This window comes from Diachasma alloeum, unplaced genomic scaffold (genome assembly GCF_001412515.2).
Source record: "Diachasma alloeum isolate Michigan unplaced genomic scaffold, Dall2.0 Dall_scaffold_00511, whole genome shotgun sequence".
NCBI classification, from domain to species: domain Eukaryota; kingdom Metazoa; phylum Arthropoda; class Insecta; order Hymenoptera; family Braconidae; genus Diachasma; species Diachasma alloeum.
In genome coordinates this window covers 195,591-205,996 of record NW_021680643.1, presented here as the reverse complement: position 1 = coordinate 205,996, position 10,406 = coordinate 195,591, and positions in this window count along the sequence as shown.

The window sequence follows — 10,406 nt, the reverse complement described above, 5'->3', positions numbered from 1 at the left end:
TCCCCTTCCGCTTAACCCCACCCTCGCCCCTCTGAGCGTAGTCTGAAGCTGAAATGGGACCCTCTTGACCTTGATGTCATCTTATCCTATGAAAGATTCATTGATTCCTAAACTCTAAAGATTCATTGATTCCTAAGCTCTAAATAACACAAAATTGTCAAAAAATTTCTGGAAAACTTTCAAAAGTTTGAAGCCTTTTATCACTGCCACTTGTGAGGTATCCATTGTTAAATGGAATAATTTTTATAGATCTATTTTTCCACAAAAAGGCTTCCCTCTTTTTATTCCCACGGTTAATTACGATTATGAACTTGAGAGAAATGTTAATCTAGTTGAACTTGACATAATCTTAAAAAAACTTAAATCCAACAAAGCTACAGGTCCTGACTTGATATCTAATGAACTCTATAAATCTCTCCTTTTCATTGGTAAAAAAACTCTTGTTGAATTGTTCAAAGCTGTGTTGAAAACAGAAACTTGCCAGATGGCTTGGAGCGAAGTGACCCTGCCCATGATATTCAAAAAAGGTGATCCATCTGATACCTTGAATTATAGGGGAATAGCCCGTGTGAATCTCATCACCAAAATATTCACTTACATCATCAAAGAAAGACTTGAAAAATGGGCTGAGTCTAGTGCTACCTCGTGCCCAGTTTGGTTTCAGGGCTGGTCGTGGATGCAAATCGCCTCGGATTTTTACACTACTGACTTCTGTTCAGCTTCAGCTTAGGCTGCCGAAACGTGAAGTTTTCGCTATCTTTGTTGATTTTCGTCGCGCGTTCGACTCGATGCCCCACGATAGGCTCTGGACCAAGCTATCAGATCTAAAGATTAGCTCAAAGGTAATTAGAATAATCAAGTCATTGTATGACCATGCTAAAATTAAAATCTAATCCAATGACCAACTTACTGCGATTTTTATGTAGATAAAGTAAAAGTAATCTTTAAACCCAAGGAAATATGCACCTTTTGTAATCTGAATGAACCTGATTCGATACAACACTTTTGTTTAATCTGCCCTGCTACGGCCAGCCTTCGCTCTGAGTTCTTTATCAAGTTACCTCACTTAGTAAATAAATCATTAACCAAAATACTATACAATGCAACTTTTACTGCCAACAAATGTTTGTATAACTTTATAGTGAATTGTCTCGCCACGAGAACAAGAAGGCTGATGTTTTGAAAGCGTCTCTGCGTTCCTTGCAAAAATCTATTAGTTTCTGTGCCAAAATTACCTTACGCTCACTGCATCTCGTAATTTGCTGCTTCACTCTCTTTCTGCATATTTTGAAGTATATCTCACTTTTGGCTAGCTTAAGCTACTTTTGTATACACAAACACACTCTTATACACCTTTGTTTATACCTATGTTTTTCCAACCCCCATGCGATGGGGCAATGTATCCCACATTAATAATAATAAAAAATAAATAAAAGAATAGAATAGAATAGAATATACCCGGCTGGTCACTTAAAGCGCGCAGAGTCACCTAAATCATACGATCTTTTGTAACATCCGCCTTAGTTTCGGTCAGTCACACAGCCCCAGCCCTGTTTCTCACTAGGCTAATAAGGCTGGTGACAGCCGCTTGTTGTAAGTCCTCTGGTTCCAGGAAAGCCTGGCTCCAGATTCTATAGCGACGGAGTGCTAATAAGTGGCATTCACATAAAATGTAGATGACGCCCTCCTTATCGCCTCCGCACAGTCTGCTTCATGTTCTGCAAGTTTCATCTTGAACAGATGAGCTCTGAGAGCTGTATGACCCGTAAGGAGCCCTACTACTATTCTCAGATCCCCTCTGTACAGCTCCAGAAGCTTTCTGGTTCTAACTCTTAGTTGCCCCCTCCTCATAAGCAGTTTCGCTTGTCTGCAGGCCGCAACTTTCTCCCAACGCCTGACATGATCTTGCTGGAAATGATCTTTAATAAGAGTTTTTCCCACTGCCAAGGGCATGTCAAGCAGGCCGTGTGGGGGCACCCTTTCTGTACCCTACTTGCCTACTTGGCCAGCTTATCTGCCTCTTCATTACCCAGAATCCCATGGTGGCCTGGTACCCAGGTTACGGTGACCTGGTTGTTTTTACCCAGTGTGTCCGATGCCTGCATGCATTCCCACACCACCTGTGAGTCTGTAGAGGGATTTTTCAGGGCGTGAATCGCCGCCTGGCTGTCACTGCAGATGAATATTTTCTGTGAATCTTTTTTTGTGTATGATGAATCTTTACTGTCTCTCGCGTTCAGATACTCTGCACACATAAGTATGCCCAGCATTTCTTGCTTGAAAGACGGTTGAATGGTGGCGCAATAGAAAATTCTCTCCGAAGCCATCTTTCAGACGGTAGATGCCTGCCCCAAAACTTTCATTGAAGCCAGAGCCGTCCGTAAACCAGTAGTCTTCTCTTAGTCCTGGTTTACGTTTCGAGTCTAGCCACTCCTGTCTGGGTGGTATACTCGTTCTGAAAGTTTTCCTGATCTGATACTTCCTAGGAATCCTATCCGTCTTACGTATGAAGGGTCGATCATTGATTAGCCTAAGCCTTGTATGGCCTTGGCCCGTCATCTTCCATCCTTGTTGACACCTTAGTCTATATGCAGTTGTAGTAGCACAACTCACAACCCTAAGATCGAGGGGTGGGATACTGAGTGCTATTTCTAGCGCCTCACTAGGTGTAGATTTCATGGCTCCTGTTGCAGCCCTCAGGAAGGTTCCCTGTAGGCTTTTCAACAGTTTCCCTGTTTCCGTCTTACTCACCCTCGGCCACCAGACGACCGCAGCGTACAACAGTCTCGGAAGTAGAACCATTTGGTAGAGCCAGAGCATCATTTTAGAATTGAGTCCCTATGTCCTGCCCACAGCTCTTCTGCACGCGCACATAGAGGCAAACACTTTATTTCTCTGTGTACAGATATGTTCTTTCCAGATGAGTTTATTATCCAGGAGGATACCCAGATATTTCACTCTGCTGGTGTAGTTTATCTCCGAGCCATTTAGTTTCAGAGGTTGGATCTTTTCCAGTTTATAATTTCTGGTGCAAACCAGGACTGCTGTCTTGGCTGGATTTACCGATAGGCTAGTTTCTCTGCACCGGTCATCAATGATATTGAAGGCTGTTGCCATCAGGTCCCTTAGCACCCACAGAAATCCGCCTCTCACCACAACTGCCACATCATCGGCGAAACCGGTGATGTGGAAGCCGGCCTCACTTAGTTGATTTAGAAGTCCATCTATGACAGTCTTGGACACCTGCCGTTCTTCCATGGCTTTTTCTATAGACGGATTCGAAGTGCTATCAAAAGCCCCTTCAATATCCAGAAAGGCCCCCATGGCAAAAAAACCCTCGACCGCCAGTTGTCCCTCAATCAGTCCCACCAGGTGATGTAAGGCGGTATCTGTTGATCTTCTCACCCTGTATGCATATTGACAGGGGGAGAGGGGTCTGTCAGCCAAGGGCCCGGCTTTGATGTGTCTATCCACCAGCCTCTCCAGGGTCTTCAGGATGAAGGATGTGAGACTTATAGGACGGAAGTCTTTTGGTTTTATATAACCGGTTTTTCCAGGTTTGGGAATGAATACTATCCTAGTCTCATTCCACATACTAGGGACATGTTTCAGGGCTATGCTAGCTCTGAGTATCTTGGTTAGGGGTCCCGTGATAGTCTCTATCCCTTGCTGTAACAGGGCTGGGTAGATCCCGTCTGGTCCCGGTGCCTTGAAGGGTTCAAAGGTTCTGATGGCCCACTTGACCCCCCAGGGCTGCACTACTTTATTTGCCAATGCCCAATCATGTGTTTCGTAGATATCCGTCTGATTTTGCATTGTTTCTTTGTCCCTCTCCTGGGCCTGTATGAAGCCTGGAAATTGAGTGTTCATTAGGAGTTTCAGAGTCTCTCCCATGGTTTCCATGTGGCTGCCATCTGGTCCCAGTAGGCTCCCTAGATATGGAGTCTTGTTTGTTCCAACGATTTTTGCCAGCCTAGAGGTCTCCGATTAACTCTCAACGTTGCTTGTGAAAGCCCTCCAGCAGTCCTCGTTGGCTGCCTTTTTATTGCCTTGTTGTAATCTGCGAGCAAGCCTCTGTAAGTTTTCCATGCGTCTTCCTTACGGGGGCCCGCTCTCATGTTCTTAGCTTTGTTAAAAGCTTTTCTAGCCTTGCCCCTCAGCCCACCGAGTTTCTCTGACCATCAAGGAATCTCAGTAGGCTGCCCTTTCGGGATTAGCCTGCAGTTTGTTTTTTACCCATTCCGTTTCTCTTACTGTGTGGATGGACATTCTTATGGTTTGATGATCGGACGCTGAGAGGTCCTTTGAGACCCTCCAGTCTCCCATCATGTCTGCCACTCTATCCGTCCCCAGAGTGATATCTATGACCTCCTGTCGTCTCCTATCTATGAAGGTAGGTTCTGACCTTCTATTAAGGATATTTAGACCGGGCCCCATTATGAATTCCAGGAGGCTTTCCCCCATGCCGTTAATGCCGGTGCTCCCCCATGCTACATGGTGCGAGTTGGCAACACAACCTAGCAGGAGTTCAAGTCCCCTTTCCTTCACATGGTTGCATAGGTCCTTTACTTTTTTCGAAGGAGGTGGTTCAGCCGAGTCATAGGGCATGTAAACTGACCCTACAACCAGGCTCATTTCCTCGCCTTGTCCCAGGCCCAGATCCACTTGTGCCACAGCCAGGTCTCCCTCACTAGCCTGTGAACAGAAGAAAGAGTCTAGTCCTTTAATAACAATGCAAGATCTAATTTTCTCCTGAGTGTTTGCGTGATAGATTCTGCCACAACCACTGAGGCCCTTAATGGCATTGTCCACTGTCCATGGTTCTTGGATCAATGCTATGACAGTCTGCATCCCAGTTAATAGCCTGACTAGAGTAGGCGATGCTGCTTCGCTGTGATGCAAATTTATCTGTACAATGTGCACCCGGGTTGCAGCCATAATAATGACCCCTTTCCTGGTACCTCTATGTACCCTTCTTCTGACTTTCACCACGGTCTTTCGCAAGCAGCTTGACAGTTGCTTTTTGAATCCCGCAGTGCAGTCTGAAGTTGCAGGCTTTCAGAACAGAGAGTGATCGGTCGTCTATCAGCGCAACGAAGTGGGCACTTTTCGCGTCCCTGCTCTCACTGCCCCGAGCGACAACCCACTCTCTGGCCTGCAGTCCTGCATTCTGTTTCTAAAGGAAGAACAGTGCTTCTTGAGCGGTGAGATCCAGATCTAACCGCTCAAGAAGCCGGTCCTCCACGTGTGGTACAACCCTGTGCTTCTTGGGTAGCTCAGAGGCTGCGACCACACGTACAGCAAGCCCAGCTATTTTGTTTTCGGGGAAAAGGCTTTTCAGCCAATTTCCTGTTTCTTCATCAGTGCAGTACACCATTGCCACACCTTCTCTTTCCCAGACACCGTTGAAGGTCGGTGCTTTCACCCCGTCAGGTAACGCCAGAATGGTCCGCTTCAGGAGTTTCTTCACCTCATATGTGCCCTGATCCTGCGTTCTCATTCTCTTTTCTTTCGGTCTGACTGAGGGGCTTGGCGTGGTATGCTCTGATGGAAGGCGTTTTATTGTCTTCCTCACAGCCCCCTCCCCCTTCTCCTCATCGACCTTCCGTAACTGGGAGACCCGGGTTCGCTTCCCGGCTGGGTGAAGCGGAAATTTATTTTCTCTCTAAATTCTAATTTTCTTAGAATTCTTTAATGCGTAAAGGAGGTTAGGCGGTGTTTGAGGTGAATTTGAGAGTGAATATCTGTGGTTCCCGGCAGCTTAGTCGGTAAGAGTGCCCGGCGCGTATCTTGGAGACCCGGGTTCGATTCCCGGCTGGGTGAAGCGGAAATTTTTTTTCTCTCTAAATTCTAATTCTGTTAGAATTTTTTTTAAAGATTGTTAAGCATGAAAAAAAAATTCGAAGAGAATTAGAATTTAGAGAGAAAAAAATTTCCGCTTCACCCAGCCGGGAATCGAACCCGGGTCTCCCAGATACGCGCTGGGCACTCTTACCGACTAAGCTACCGGGAACCACAGAAATTCACTCTCAAATTCACCTCAAACACCGCCTAACCTCCTTTAGGCATTAAAGAATTCTAAGAGAATTAGAATTTAGAGAGAAAAAATTTCCGCTTCACCCAGCCGGGAATCGAACCCGGGTCTCCCAGATACGCGCCGGGCACTCTTACCGACTAAGCTACCGGGAACCACAGAAATTCACTCTCAAATTCACCTCAAGACCGCCCTAACTTCCTTTAGGCATTAAAGAATTCTAAGAGAATTAGAATTTAGAGAAAAAAAATTTCCGCTTCACCCAGCCGGGAATCGAACCCGGGTCTCCCAGATACGCGCCGGGCACTCTTACCGACTAAGCTACCGGGAACCACAGAAATTCACTCTCAAATTCACCTCAAACACCGCCTAACCTCCTCTAGCCATTAAAGAATTCTAAGAGAATTAGAATTTAGAGAGAAAAAAATTTCCGCTTCACCCAGTCGGGAATCGAACTCGGGTCTCTCAGATACGCGCGGGGCACTCTTACCGACTAAGCTACCAGGAACCACAGAAATTTACTGCTGCATCCGCCAAAGTTACAATCGCCCCCGAGGTTTGATGCAGCTTCGCTCTCTTGCGACGTCTTCTCTCGGCCCCACTCAGTCTGACCCGATTCACATCGGTACCAGAGCAATGATTCTTTCTGACCAATGAGACTCTTTCAATACTGAGATTTTTTAGATTTTTTTCCATTTTGGTCTCACAAGTACCGTGGTTAAGCGTTTTCACGTGGTGCATTGCCGCGATTGCCACGATACACCCAAGACTACTCTCAGAGGTCGCCCAGGTTTCTGAGAGGCACCGTTAGCGACACAGCTCCCTCTGTGCCACGTATCCTTAGGCATGGTATGGCCGAGATCATGGCTTACGCCGCTCGCACACATGGATTGGCTGGGCTCCTCCTAACGACCGCGGGCGGCGGTAGTCCTTAAGACCGCCACCGCCCGCGACCGAGCCCCCTCACTAACGACAAAGTGGGAACCGAGAAGGCGGAAAAAAAAATAAAAAATGAATAAATGGATAAAAAAATAAATAATTACAAAACAAAATTAAATTAAAATAAATTAAAAAATGAATAATTACCACATATATTTCAAGCAAGAGTCATATAAAAAACATTTTTAGACAAAGGACCGAAAGGCTCCATATATAAATAAAAATAATGAAACGAAAAGATAAAAAAACATTGACGAAGGACGGAGCAGTATTTCTCACTCTGACGTTGCAGGCCGATGACTCTTCATACAATCATTGCACAAAAAAATGAACAAATAATTACTTAAATCCAAAATAAAAATAATTCGGGACCATACAGGAGGCAACTTATCAATGATTAAAGAGAATTCAGCTTTGTGATGTTAGGGCAAGATTAAAACGCGAGAACGAGTAATGCACCGTCTCAGAAATGCCAAAATCTTGGAAATTTGCACGTATATATAGACAAGGTCCATCTAAAAATGATACAACTTTTATTGAAATGAATGAAAAAAATTATAAAAAATGCTAAGAAGCACGAAAAAGGGATAACGAATAAATTATCTCAAACGAAAAACAAAATCACTCAGTTGTTATCAAGTTTTATTTACAAATTGCCAAAGATGACGTCATCACAAGAAAAACGACTGCATACAAAACAAAGGTCAGAATGTCCTCTAACTAAATTAATTAAAACAAATCCTTCATCCCCATAAACGGGAAGCATATTAATTTCTCTGTTTCACTCACACAGCATACTAATGCATACAAGGAAAAATTGAAAATTCATAAAAATTACATAGATTCGCATACTAGAAGAAATGAATACATGAAAAATCAAGAAATAATTTAAACTAAATATTCCACTAGACAATGGTCATCAAAGTTATAAAAAAATAGAATTTGTTGATAATAATTAACAAAAATTTACACCAACAAAAATGAAAAATAGTCGAAATGAAAGGACACTAAGTGTGGTAAAGATCTACTAAAAATATATTCTGAATCTCCGTATGCAATGATGAAATCAATTTTTAAAGTTCGGTACACACGCGTCCAAACCCACGTATCCGTGTGTCCACCTAAAACTTTGGAAAATTCTAGCGCCATTTGTATTGGAGATGAGACAATGGTTTTCAGACAAAACAGGCTCCATGTATTGAGAACTATTAATTTCAGTCACAAAAATAATAAGAATTTATTAAAAAATTCAATTGTTGCTAACAAATCAAATGAAAATTTACCAGGAAAATCTGGCAAAATCATAAAACCAACATCTTTTTAACCTCAATCCAAAATAGATTGAATTATTTCTTCATCTTCATAAACAGAAAAGATATAAATTTACAACATTTCCACACACTCGCATACAATACGTATGTCCATATATTCATGAAATTTGAGAAATTCTAGCGCCATCTGTATTAGAGATGGAGAAAAAGTTTTGAGACAAAAAATTCCATATATGCAGAACGATAAATCTCACTGATAAAAGTTACAAAAATTTATTGACAAATTCAATTGTTATTAACAAAAGACATAAAAATTATGAAGAAAAATTCTAAAAAAATTCTAAAATAAAGTTCTCTGGACCCTCAACATGCAACCAAAAAAATCATTTCTTAATCTTGATAAACAATGCAGATATTGATTTTTAAATATTCACACACCCCCGCTCCCACAAATCGTATATCGGTTTATTCAATTAAATTTTGAGAATTTTTAGCGCCTTCCCTATGGGAAATATAGGAAAAAGTTCAAGATAGGAAATCCTGTATAAATTACGAACTACAAAAATATGCAACAAAAAATTGAAAAGTCAATAGACGAATCTGATTGTCCATTGACATACCATTAAAAATTATTCTCGAAAATTCCGGAAATAGTTGAAATTAGTGAATTCAAGTAACAAGAACATGAATGTGAAAGAAAATCATGCAAAATTTGAAACTTTACACATGTCAATATAGACAAATTAGCTGTTTTAGCTGCAAATGCTAATAATTCCTAAACTAATGGAAACATTGGAACAATAAATTCCACAAAAATAGTCTACTAAATCCGTTACAAAATGAGCCATTAATTAGATTTTCCAACTCATAAACAACATCCCGAAAGGCTAATAAACATTTCTCAAGGTAAAGTCAATATCTCCGAAGGTTGTAAAGATAAAATAGTGAAAATTTATGAAAAAATATGATAAAATATGGATCTTCGAATGAAATAATAACCGTTCCGAAATAATAACAATTACCATTGTTATTAACAATTGAAATGTTATAAAAAATTGAAAAAAATATTTTATTATTAGAATCGTATTTCTAGCCCAAAAATAGGCTTAAAAATGAATTTTATCAAAATTGTCAAGAAACAATGTCAGTCGCCAAAAATTGTCAATTACAGTACCATAAGGGTCCAAAAAGAAACGTTTAGGACATGGTGAAAATCACAACTCAAAATTCACTAAAAATGAAAAAAAATTCTAAGAGAATAAGAATTTAGAGAGAAAAAATTTCCGTTTCACCCAGCCGGGAATCGAACCCGGGTCTCCTAGATACGCGCCGGGCACTTTTACCGCCTAAGCTACCGGGAACCACAGAAATTCACTCTCAAATTCACCTCACACACCGCCTAACCTCCTTTAGGCATTAAAGAATTCTAAGAGAATTAGAATTTATCTATTGTCAAGAAATGTCAAAAATAATTAAGGCCCCGTTGCCGATAGATTTTTGGCCGACATGTCGCTAGAAAATTCCTCAGAAAATTGTAAAAAAAAAACATTTTCCGATGCCACTAATTACGACCGTATGGTTACACTGAAAAATCTGATTTTTGTTTGAAAAAACAGATAATTTATTGCCTCTTAACGGAGATGGTGCCTTTGAAGGGGAGAAATACGATTTTATATTTTTAATATTGACTAGAAAATAACGCAAAATAAACACCACCATCTCCCCTAGTCACACCACACCCGCGTGTCACCCTGTCAATATGGCGACGGTGAATATCCAAAGTTATAAACACTTATTCCAATTTTCACACACACTAGATACTCTCGCGAACTAATTCCCGTTAAAAGAACTACTTTTGACTATTTTTCGGGAGTTGTTCCGAAGGACGCCGCTAACTCCCACGATCAGTGGCATCGGAATTGAGGCGATCGGCTGCCGCCATACTGTCTCGCTCAGTTATAGGAAAATATGCCAGATGGCGCCACTGAAACCCCCGAAACTCGCCGTATGGAAATGAGAATTGTCGAGCGGATAGCTCAGGACCCCAATGAGGGCCCACGGGTACCAAGCATTCTTGCATCTCACTTCCACTCGTGGAAATGGAGCAGACTGTATTGCACTTTCCTACAGCCATAACAATAATAATAACACTAATAATAATA